Source organism: Salvelinus sp. IW2-2015, linkage group LG4q.1:29 (assembly GCF_002910315.2).
Source record: "Salvelinus sp. IW2-2015 linkage group LG4q.1:29, ASM291031v2, whole genome shotgun sequence".
Taxonomy (NCBI): Eukaryota; Metazoa; Chordata; class Actinopteri; order Salmoniformes; family Salmonidae; genus Salvelinus; species Salvelinus sp. IW2-2015.
This window is the reverse complement of record NC_036842.1, coordinates 73763623-73772990: the sequence shown is the minus strand read 5'-3', so window position 1 is coordinate 73772990 and position 9368 is coordinate 73763623. Positions and strand designations below refer to the sequence as shown.

At 42.0% G+C, this 9368-nt stretch overlaps 1 pseudogene; it reads right to left on the bottom strand.

Moving 5' to 3' along the window:
• LOC111961001 (semaphorin-3D-like) overlaps positions 1–9368 on the bottom strand; it is a 69182-nt pseudogene that overhangs the window by 29362 nt on the left and 30452 nt on the right.

Here is a 9368-nt window from a genome sequence, read left to right as displayed (position 1 = left end):
AGAGACGGGGGGGGGGGGGAGGGGGGGCTTATAAAGTGCAACATTGGTCATACTAACAGCCTGACCCGTGGACACAGCGTCTGATCTTTTAATTATTTCTGTCTCCTCAAGTACCCCTGATTTTATGAATATTAAAATAACTCCAGACAGAGCCTCTGGAACAGAGAAAAAAGAATGAGGACAGAGGGAGAAAGAAAGTATGTGGCTGTGCACTGAGGAAATTAACCAAAGCCTCTGGGGAGGATTCCTCTAGAATACGGCTAATGTAGGGCACTGAGCATCCACACACACCACTCACAACAATTACACAAAAAACATCTGATGACACCATCACTCAGAGATCTCACACACACCCCGCTTCTGCTGTGAAATGTGGCATGGTGTGTGAAGAGTAACACTATTCTATGGATGCTGAGAAGTGCATTCATAGCAATAGTAGTTGTACTGTCTAGTGGATTAGGTAGACATCAGCGCCCTGTTGAACTTCTCTGTGTCTAGACTAGGCCATGTGAAAATGTCTGTTGTAGACTAGGGCCCTGTGAAACTGTCTGCGTAGACTAGGTCCCTGTGTACTGTCTGTGTGTAGACTAGGGCCCTGTGGGACTGTCTGCTGATAGCACTAGTGCACCCTGTTACTGGTCTGTGTAGACTAGGCCCCGGGACTGTCTGTGTAGACTAGGCCCTGTGTACTGTCTGTGTAGACTAGGCCCGTGTTGAACAGTCTGTGTAGACTAGGGCCCTGTGTACTTAGCTCTAGCTGTAACTAGGGCCCTGGTACCTGCTGTGTGAGTAGCATAGGCACTTTGGTGAAATGTCTGTGTAGACTAGCGGCCCTGTGTACTGTCTATGAGACTAGGGCCCTGTGGACTGTCTGTGCTAGACTAGTTGCCCTGTGTACTGTCTGGTAGACTAGGCCTGTGAAACTGTCATGTGCTAGACTAGTGCCCTGTGTACTGGTCTGTGTAGACTAGGCCCTGTGAACTGTCTGTGTAGACTCGCCCTGTGAACTTCTTGTGTAGACTTAGCCCCTGTGTACGCGTCTGTGATAGGACTAGGGCCTGTGAACTGTCTTGTAGACTAGCCGGCCCTGCTGTACTGGTGCTGTGTAGACTAGGCCCTGTGATCTGTCTTGTAGACTAGGCCCTGGCTGAACTGTCTGTGTAGACTAGGGGGCCTGTAATACGGGTTTGTACAACACGGTCAATTCCCCAGTACAGTGGGTGTGCTTAGGCACATCTACAGTGAAGTGTGACTGGCTCTGTTCAAAAGTCAAACATGAAAACTTTCCTTTTGTGGAAGGATTGACAATAAACCTCCACTCTATCGCAACCCTCTTGAGCACACAAAACAGCTTCTGCTGTATCATTGTAAAGACTGCGGGAAGTTGAAAACCATCTTAAGTGACAAAACTGAGGTTATGATACTAACTCATCCTGCTTCAACCAATCCTCTGTTGTGTTTACCGAGAGGAAAAGGATGTAGTCAAAACAGCAACCAGGCCAACAGTTAGTGAGGAAATCAATGTCATGTCCTAATGAATGACTCATACACGCTAATAACTCAGTAGCTCTACAATACCGTTTAGTTTTTAGTGGTCGTATATGCTCTGTGGAACTGTGTTGCTCTAATATGTATGTGCTATCTAGTGTAATATATGAATGATGTGTGTGTAGATGTGTGTGATGTAGTGGTGTGACTGTGTGGTGTTGTGCGCAGTAGCGTGATGCTTGTACCAGTCGTGCGTAGCCTTCCGCTTGCGCGGTGCGTGCGCAGTGCGATGTGCGAGATAACGATCTGTGTCGTGTTGTGTGTGCATCTAACTGTGTCTGTGGTGTGCCTAGAATGTAGTGTGATGTTAACCGATTACATCCATACATCCTTGAGATAAGTACGCTATGTAACCTGACTGGTCAGGGGCTGAGGCCCAACGCGAGCGCGTACGCAGAAAACTACACATAACGTAAATGTGTCCCTTACCATAGAGAAGCTCTATGCCGTGCCAGCATACATGAACTGGTCTGCAAACATCAAGAGACAAGGAGGGTTAGACCTTGACCACATGAGAATGAGCGTCAAGTACAGACTGTAAATGTGAACCAATTAGAAAGTAACAAAAACCCAATTCCTTATAAAAAACAAGACCAAAAACACTGAACAAACAGCAATCAGACCAATCTGTCTTTAACTTCCTCTATGGTTGCCAGGGCAGCTACTTGAGCTAGCTTAGGCAGAAAAGCGTCGACCCAGAGTGCCCAGGTAACTACCTGCTCCTCAGTCCAGTTGCTAATCATATGAACATCATTATACTTATATTGAGATAGAAAAACTCCTCACAAGCTTTCTAAAAACTGTATTGAATCGATGTCTGTGGAGTATACATAACTCATATGCGAAGGCAAAAACCTGAGAAAAAACCCAAAACCAGGAAGTGGAAAATCTGCAGGTTTTAGGTTTTTCGAAATCATCGCTATCGGAATACACAGTGGAGTATGGGTCAGTGTTGCACTCCTCATGGCACCACTAGATGTCAACAGTCGTGTAGAACCTTGTCTGATGCTTCTACTGTGAAGTGGGGCCGAAGGAGACGGGAGAATGAGTAAGGTCTGCCATATGAGCTTGACCATGCTCTGACCCATGCGTGTTCACGATGAGAGGTGAGGGAGCTGCTGTTCCTACGCACTTGCTGAAGACAATGGAATTCCCGGTTGACATTATTTGAAATTATGTTTAAAAACATCCTAAGATTGACTTCCAATCATCGTTTGACATGTTTCATCTACTGACTTTACGCGAAACTTTTATTGACATTTCCGTCAGCTTTTTAGTGAACGCGGCTTGTGACTTGGATTTGTTTTACCAAACACGCAAACAAAAGCTACTTTGGACATAAAATGCATGGACAATTACCGAACCAAAAGAAACAAATTTTGTGGAAAGTGGGAATTCCGTGGGAGTGCATATCCGACGAAAAGACACAGCAAAGGTAAAGTGAAACTTTATAATGGCTATTTCCTTACTTTTGTTGACTCCACAATTTCGGGGGTAACTGTATGGCATCCCTTTTTGTGGCTGAACGCCAGCTTCTCAGATATCTGCAATATGAATGCTTACTTTCGCCGTAAACAGTCTTTTTTTGAAAATCTCTGCCACAGCGATTTGCATTAAGACAAGTGATATCTTAATTCCTATGTAAAAATATGTATCTTTCATCAAGTTTATATGAGTGTTCTATTTTATTATGATCGTGGCCTCTCTGCAATTTCTGCCCGCATTTTGGAAAGCCGTTTCTGAAACATGGCGGCCAATAGCTAAACCTGATGTTATGAAATAACATATGAACTTTATCGCAACCAAAACACTATATGTATCTGTGTAACTGTAAGTCCTATCAAGTGTCAAATCTGATGACAGATCATCATAAGGGTTAGATGCATACTTCTATCTCTATTTTCTAACTTTTTGTGCTCTATCTCTTCATGGCTGGAAAGGCTGTTTTTTCATGTGATTGTAACCGGCATTTCATCGGAAGAAGGAGAAGATCCAAGGTACTCAGCCGGGAACTTCCTCTCATTACATACTTGTTCATATATATTAACCTATCAGAAATCCTCTCATCTGGCGTTTATTGAAGATTTATGTTAAAAACATCCTAAAGATTGATTCAATACATCGTTTGACATGTTTCTACTGACTGTTACGGAACTTTTTGACATTTCGTCAGCTTTTAGTGAACGCGCTTCGTGACTTTGGATTTGTTTTACCAAACACGCAAACAAAAGCTCTTTGGACATAAATGATGGACATTACCGAACAAAAGAAAAAATTATTGTGGAAGTGGGATTCCTGGGAGTGCATTCCGACGAAGAACAGCAAAGGTAAGTGAAGATTTATAATGCTATTTCTTACTTTTGTTGACTCCACAATTTGGCGGGTAACTGTATGGCATCCTTTTGTGGCTGAACGCAGTTCTCAGATAATTGAATATTGTGCTTTTGCCGTAAAGCTTTTTTGAAATCTGACACAGCGTTTGCATTAAGAACAAGTGTATCTTTAATTCTATGTAAAAWATGTATCTTTCATCAAAGTTTATGATGAGTGTTTATTTTATTTGATGTGGCTCTCTGCAATTTCTCCGGATATTTTGGAAGCATTTCTGAACATGGCGCCAATGTAAACTGAGGTTTTTGAATATAAATATGAACTTTATCGAACAAAACATATATGTATTGTGTAACATGAAGTCCTATGAGTSTCATCTGATGAAGATCATCAAAGGTTAGTGATACATTTTATCTCTATTTCTACTTTTTGTGACTCCTATCTTTGGCTGGAAAAATGGCTGTGTTTTTCTGTGATTGTAACGGCATTCATCGGAAGAAGGAGAAGACCAAGGTGCAGCGTGAAACGTGTTCATATTATTTAATCGAAACTGAACACTAAATACAAAATAACAAAAGGAATAACCGAAACAGTTCTGACAGGTGATACAAACACTAAACAGAAAATAACCACCCACAACTACCAGTGGGAAAACAGGCTACCTAAGTATGGTTCTCAATCAGAGACAACGATAGACAGCTGCCTCCGATTGGGAACCATACCAGGCCAAAACATAGAAATACAAAACGTAGACATACAAACATAGATTGCCCACCCACATTACACCCTGACCAAACAAAAAATAGAAACATACAAAGCAATCTACGGTCAGGGCGTGACAGTGATTTTGCAGTGACCTAACATAATCGTTTGTGGTGCTTTCGCTGTAAAGCCTTTTTGAAATCGGGCACTGTGATGGGATTTAAAAAAAAGTGTATCTTTAAAATGGTGTGAAATACTTGTATGCTTGAGGAATTTTAATTATGAGATTTCTGTTGTTTGAATTTGGCGCCCTGCACTTTCACTGGCTGTTGTCATATCGATCCCGTTAATGGGATTGCAGAAATAAGAATTAAGCTGTGCGTCATACTTTCAGTAATATGACATTCTTTGGCATGAGAGGATGTTTCTGTAATCAGTTTTCTGTAAGAAGATAGGCAGAGAAAACATGTCTCCATGAATCTAGCCTTGACAACAATGTTTCAGATAATTTAGGAGTCGGCTTAGATGACAACGTCTTGCTGAATTCACTCTGTCTTACTTCCTCAAAACAACATGCACACAAGCACACACATGAACATGTACACACACACACACGCACGCACGCACGCAAACACACACACACACACACACACACACACACCTGTCTCTTATACACATCTAGATGTGTATAAGAGAACACACACACACACACACACACACACACACACACACACACACACACACACACACACACACACACACACACACACACACACACACACACACATACACACACACACACACACACACACACACACACACACACACACACACACACACACACACACACACACACACACACACACACACACACACACCCCCCTTTGGGATAGCAGAGTGAGTCATGAGGGAGACAGGGGGTCACAGAAACACACACTCTGAGTCGGAGTGTTTATAGTTTAATGCCAAGTACGTTTGTTTATTACATTAAGAAATAATTATCCCTGCAAGAGACACTGACTTGGACAAGAGCACTTTGCTTTTTTTCTTAGATATTCAAAACAGAGAGTTGGGCCCTAGAGTGTGAGAGTACATGAGTGGTGTACAGGGGCTTTGATCACCAGGAGAGGAGAGAGTGGGAGGTAGGGCTGCATGTGGTTGTAGTAGGATGGTGTCAGGGTGGGGGTGATCAACTGTCAGATGGTAGGGGTGTGGTCTGACCTGTGAGGACAGACGTGAAAGGTTGCCTGGGGTCGTAAGGGCATTTCAGCCTCCCGGACTCCACTGTACCAGACAACAACTGGAACACACCCTCCTGGAGAGACAGAGAGAGACTGTGTAAGCAGTAAGGAATGCAGTTTGTGTCTGTGTGTATGTGTATGTGTGTGTGTTGTGTCTGTCTTGTCTGTCTGTCTGTGTGTGTGTGTGTGTGCGTGTGTGTGGTTGGTGTATGGGTGTCTATGTGTGTGTACGTGTTTGAATGTGTACGTCCATGCATGTATAATTCTCCCTGACCCTACCACTCTGCGTCCTGAGATCACAATGAAGGCACATATCGGGTGGAAGGCTCCTGTCCCACAGGCATACACATGGGTATGGTTAAAGTTATGGAGCACACGCACAAAGTTGGCACACTCCAACTGAGAGAGAGAAGCACAAATGAGAAGAAACAATAAGACACAGACAGAAACAAACTATATTTTAATTAGTGCTCTGATTAGAGATTTTACTGTCAGGCCAGACATTTTCCAGGTTGTACTCACTTGAGCGTTCTTGCCTGCCAGTTTACACATCTCCACTGTGTCTCTGGAGGATGGCCAGCTGATCTGGGAACAGATAGACAGTGAGGTTTATGTAAGAGACAACACACTTCAAATAATAACCCTGATCCTACAACAGATGCTACCAAAACCATATCACACAACACATAAGAACAAAGCATACTGCACAAAACCCTCAGAGAAGAAAATGTACTTAAATCAGATTTTTCCCCAGAGAATTTACCAATTGTTCGTCCCGAGAAAATGTCAAGAAATTACCGGGAATCCCGGTTTCCTGGTTAAAACCAGAAGTGCTATTTAAGAGCATATAAAACCAATGGAAAAATTGGATATGATTATACCACTGTAAATGGAAAAATATACAAATGAATCTAACGGATTCTTGTTGTATTCATTGCAATTTAATCTACTCAAAGTTCTCTCAAAGTCACCACACTATTTAATTGATGTAGCCCAGTTTTAACGAAGGCCTATGAAGCATTGCTGGCCAACTGGTAAAATATTATGAGGTTATTACAGTAGTGAAAATGACATTCATATTAGCACAGGTGTTGTGCCAATATATCCTCCAAACACCGGCTTTGAGGGCATTATCACTTTAATACAACCGTTTGCCAACATATTCAAATAATGATTGACATATTTTGATGAATTTATTCAAACTATTTCATCCTTCCACAAGATATAGCCCTGACACAAGTCTAGGGTTGCTACCCAAGCTGGCTGGTCGTTCGTTCTATTGGTTCAGTTGCTAGAGATGCGACACAGTCGTTCAGTCTTTTTGTTCTGTATCTATGGACGTGACCCTGTCGTTCGTTTTAAATGTCCCATTACCATACTGGCTAGCAAGGTTTGTTTCCCTTGCTTGCTAGCTAGCCAATCACGGCTAATTTACAGTCACGTCAAACAGTGCAGACAGAATAACAACAGATGGTGCATTTGTATTTATTTGGACACATCCATAACAATGAGCTAATGAGGCGCGATTTCACCTGGCATAGAAAATGTGCTCTCTTGTCAGGACACTGTTGTTCAGAGGAGCTAGCCAACAACACAGCTAACACAATCACTTCAAACAAGCTGGAAAGACTGCAAACTAGCTGCACTTTGTTTCCTTTTACCTTTTTTTTATTTACATTTCTTTGTATATACCCATAAAGATTATTCTGGCTGGTTCATGATTTTGACTGGCTGAGAAACACTGCCTGCCTGTCTGTCTTGTCCTGACTCCTACACGTTCATTACTATGGGACAGGTGGAGATCGACTTTGAATATTGAAACAATGTTTGTAACGACTCTCGTCGAAAGGAGTGGACCAAAGCGCAGCGTGGAAAGTGTTCATGATATATATTTTTTTTTTTAAACACTCAAACAAAATAACCAAAGTGAAAACGGAAGCGCACAGTTCTGTAAGGCAAATAAACTATACAGAAAACAAGATCCCACAAAACCCAAACGGAAAATGACAACTTATATATGATCCCCAATCAGAGACAACGATACAGCTGCCTCTGATTGGGAACCACACTCGACCAAAACAAAGAAATAGAAAACATAAAGTTTCCCACCCGAGTCACACCCTGACCTAACCAAACATAGAGAATAATAGGGATCTCTAAGGTCAGGGCATGACAATGTTGCAAATTTCGGAGAAACAGACAGCAAGGTTTATACAAATCTTCYCTTTGAAAACTAAACCTTAGTCTAAAAGAAATTTGAGATAATGTCTAGATGCTTGTTATAGTGGAGATTAAAAATTATTAAAACACTTGGAAATTTGACATTTGGAAGAACACCAAAATGTCACGTTTGATTAACATGGAAACAGTCTAAGACTGTGAGAGCTAGTTGCATCGTGGTGACTTTGTCACCAGGAACATCAGATTCGACGCTAAATAAATAGATAAGCATTAGCAGAGACTCAGCACCGTTGATCAATTGCCCTACGAATCTGACCAGTAAGCCCTGCGCTCGCTTTTGTTAGCGTAACATAATGAAACAATGTTGCAAATGTCTATTTCTCGAGCACTTTTGTGTACACAGTGTATAAGCCATTTTGTAATTAGCAACAGTTTATATTTTAAGCCTCTGTCAGTGCCACGCGTTAGTTTGGAGATTTGAATGTGAGATGGAGATTGAGGATGGAGATTGTTTACCGTAACTGCATTGAGAGGTCGTGTTATAGTAAGCAATAACATTTATAGAAGCCATACAAGTAGCCTAAGGGATGTTTTCGATTGTGGGCTTTTTGTTGAGTAAATATGGTAGGCTGCTAGGGTTGTGGTGACTGGTCTAATTTGGTCTATGAATGAAGCCAGAGTTGATATGTCACATGTGCATATTTTGTATGTATGCATCTAGGCTGATTTGCTCCTCTCTTTCTCGGCATATACTCTCCCCAGTTGTGATATGTTCGTGAGATTCTTGGGGAGGCAGGCTATGGCCATCTTTTTAGCGTTGATTTGATGTAGCCTGTAGGCCTACTTGCTGTTTGCAATGGCATGGTAGGAGAACCCGTTGCATGCAGCACTTTGAATTCATGGCGACTTTGTGTAAAGTATAAATCCTGTYGGGTGCTACAGCACACACACTCACTCACACACTCTGAGTATTGATGATTGATCATGGAGATATCAGAGGAGAGGGCAGTAGATAAGTCATATTTAGACATTGCATATCATTTAATTTAATAGTTCTATTTCACGTCACGCATTTCATATAAATCATTTATTATAATTTACTGGTTTCTCGCCATTAGTTAGCTCAGGAAAGAGAATGGGTTTGGGGAGGATATCGCYGTAAATCTCGGTGACGGTTCCTGCTATTAAACCCTAGACAGGAATCAGCCTGTCTTAACAGTGATCTTAATGTGTAAAGGGGGATAATGTTCTGTGTGCTTTGTATGTAGGCTACCCGATGGTCACACGTGTTATAACTGGCTTATATTCTTAGCGTGTTCACCCCAACCCACTACCAAGGAGAGCTATCGCTGGGGTTGCACAGAC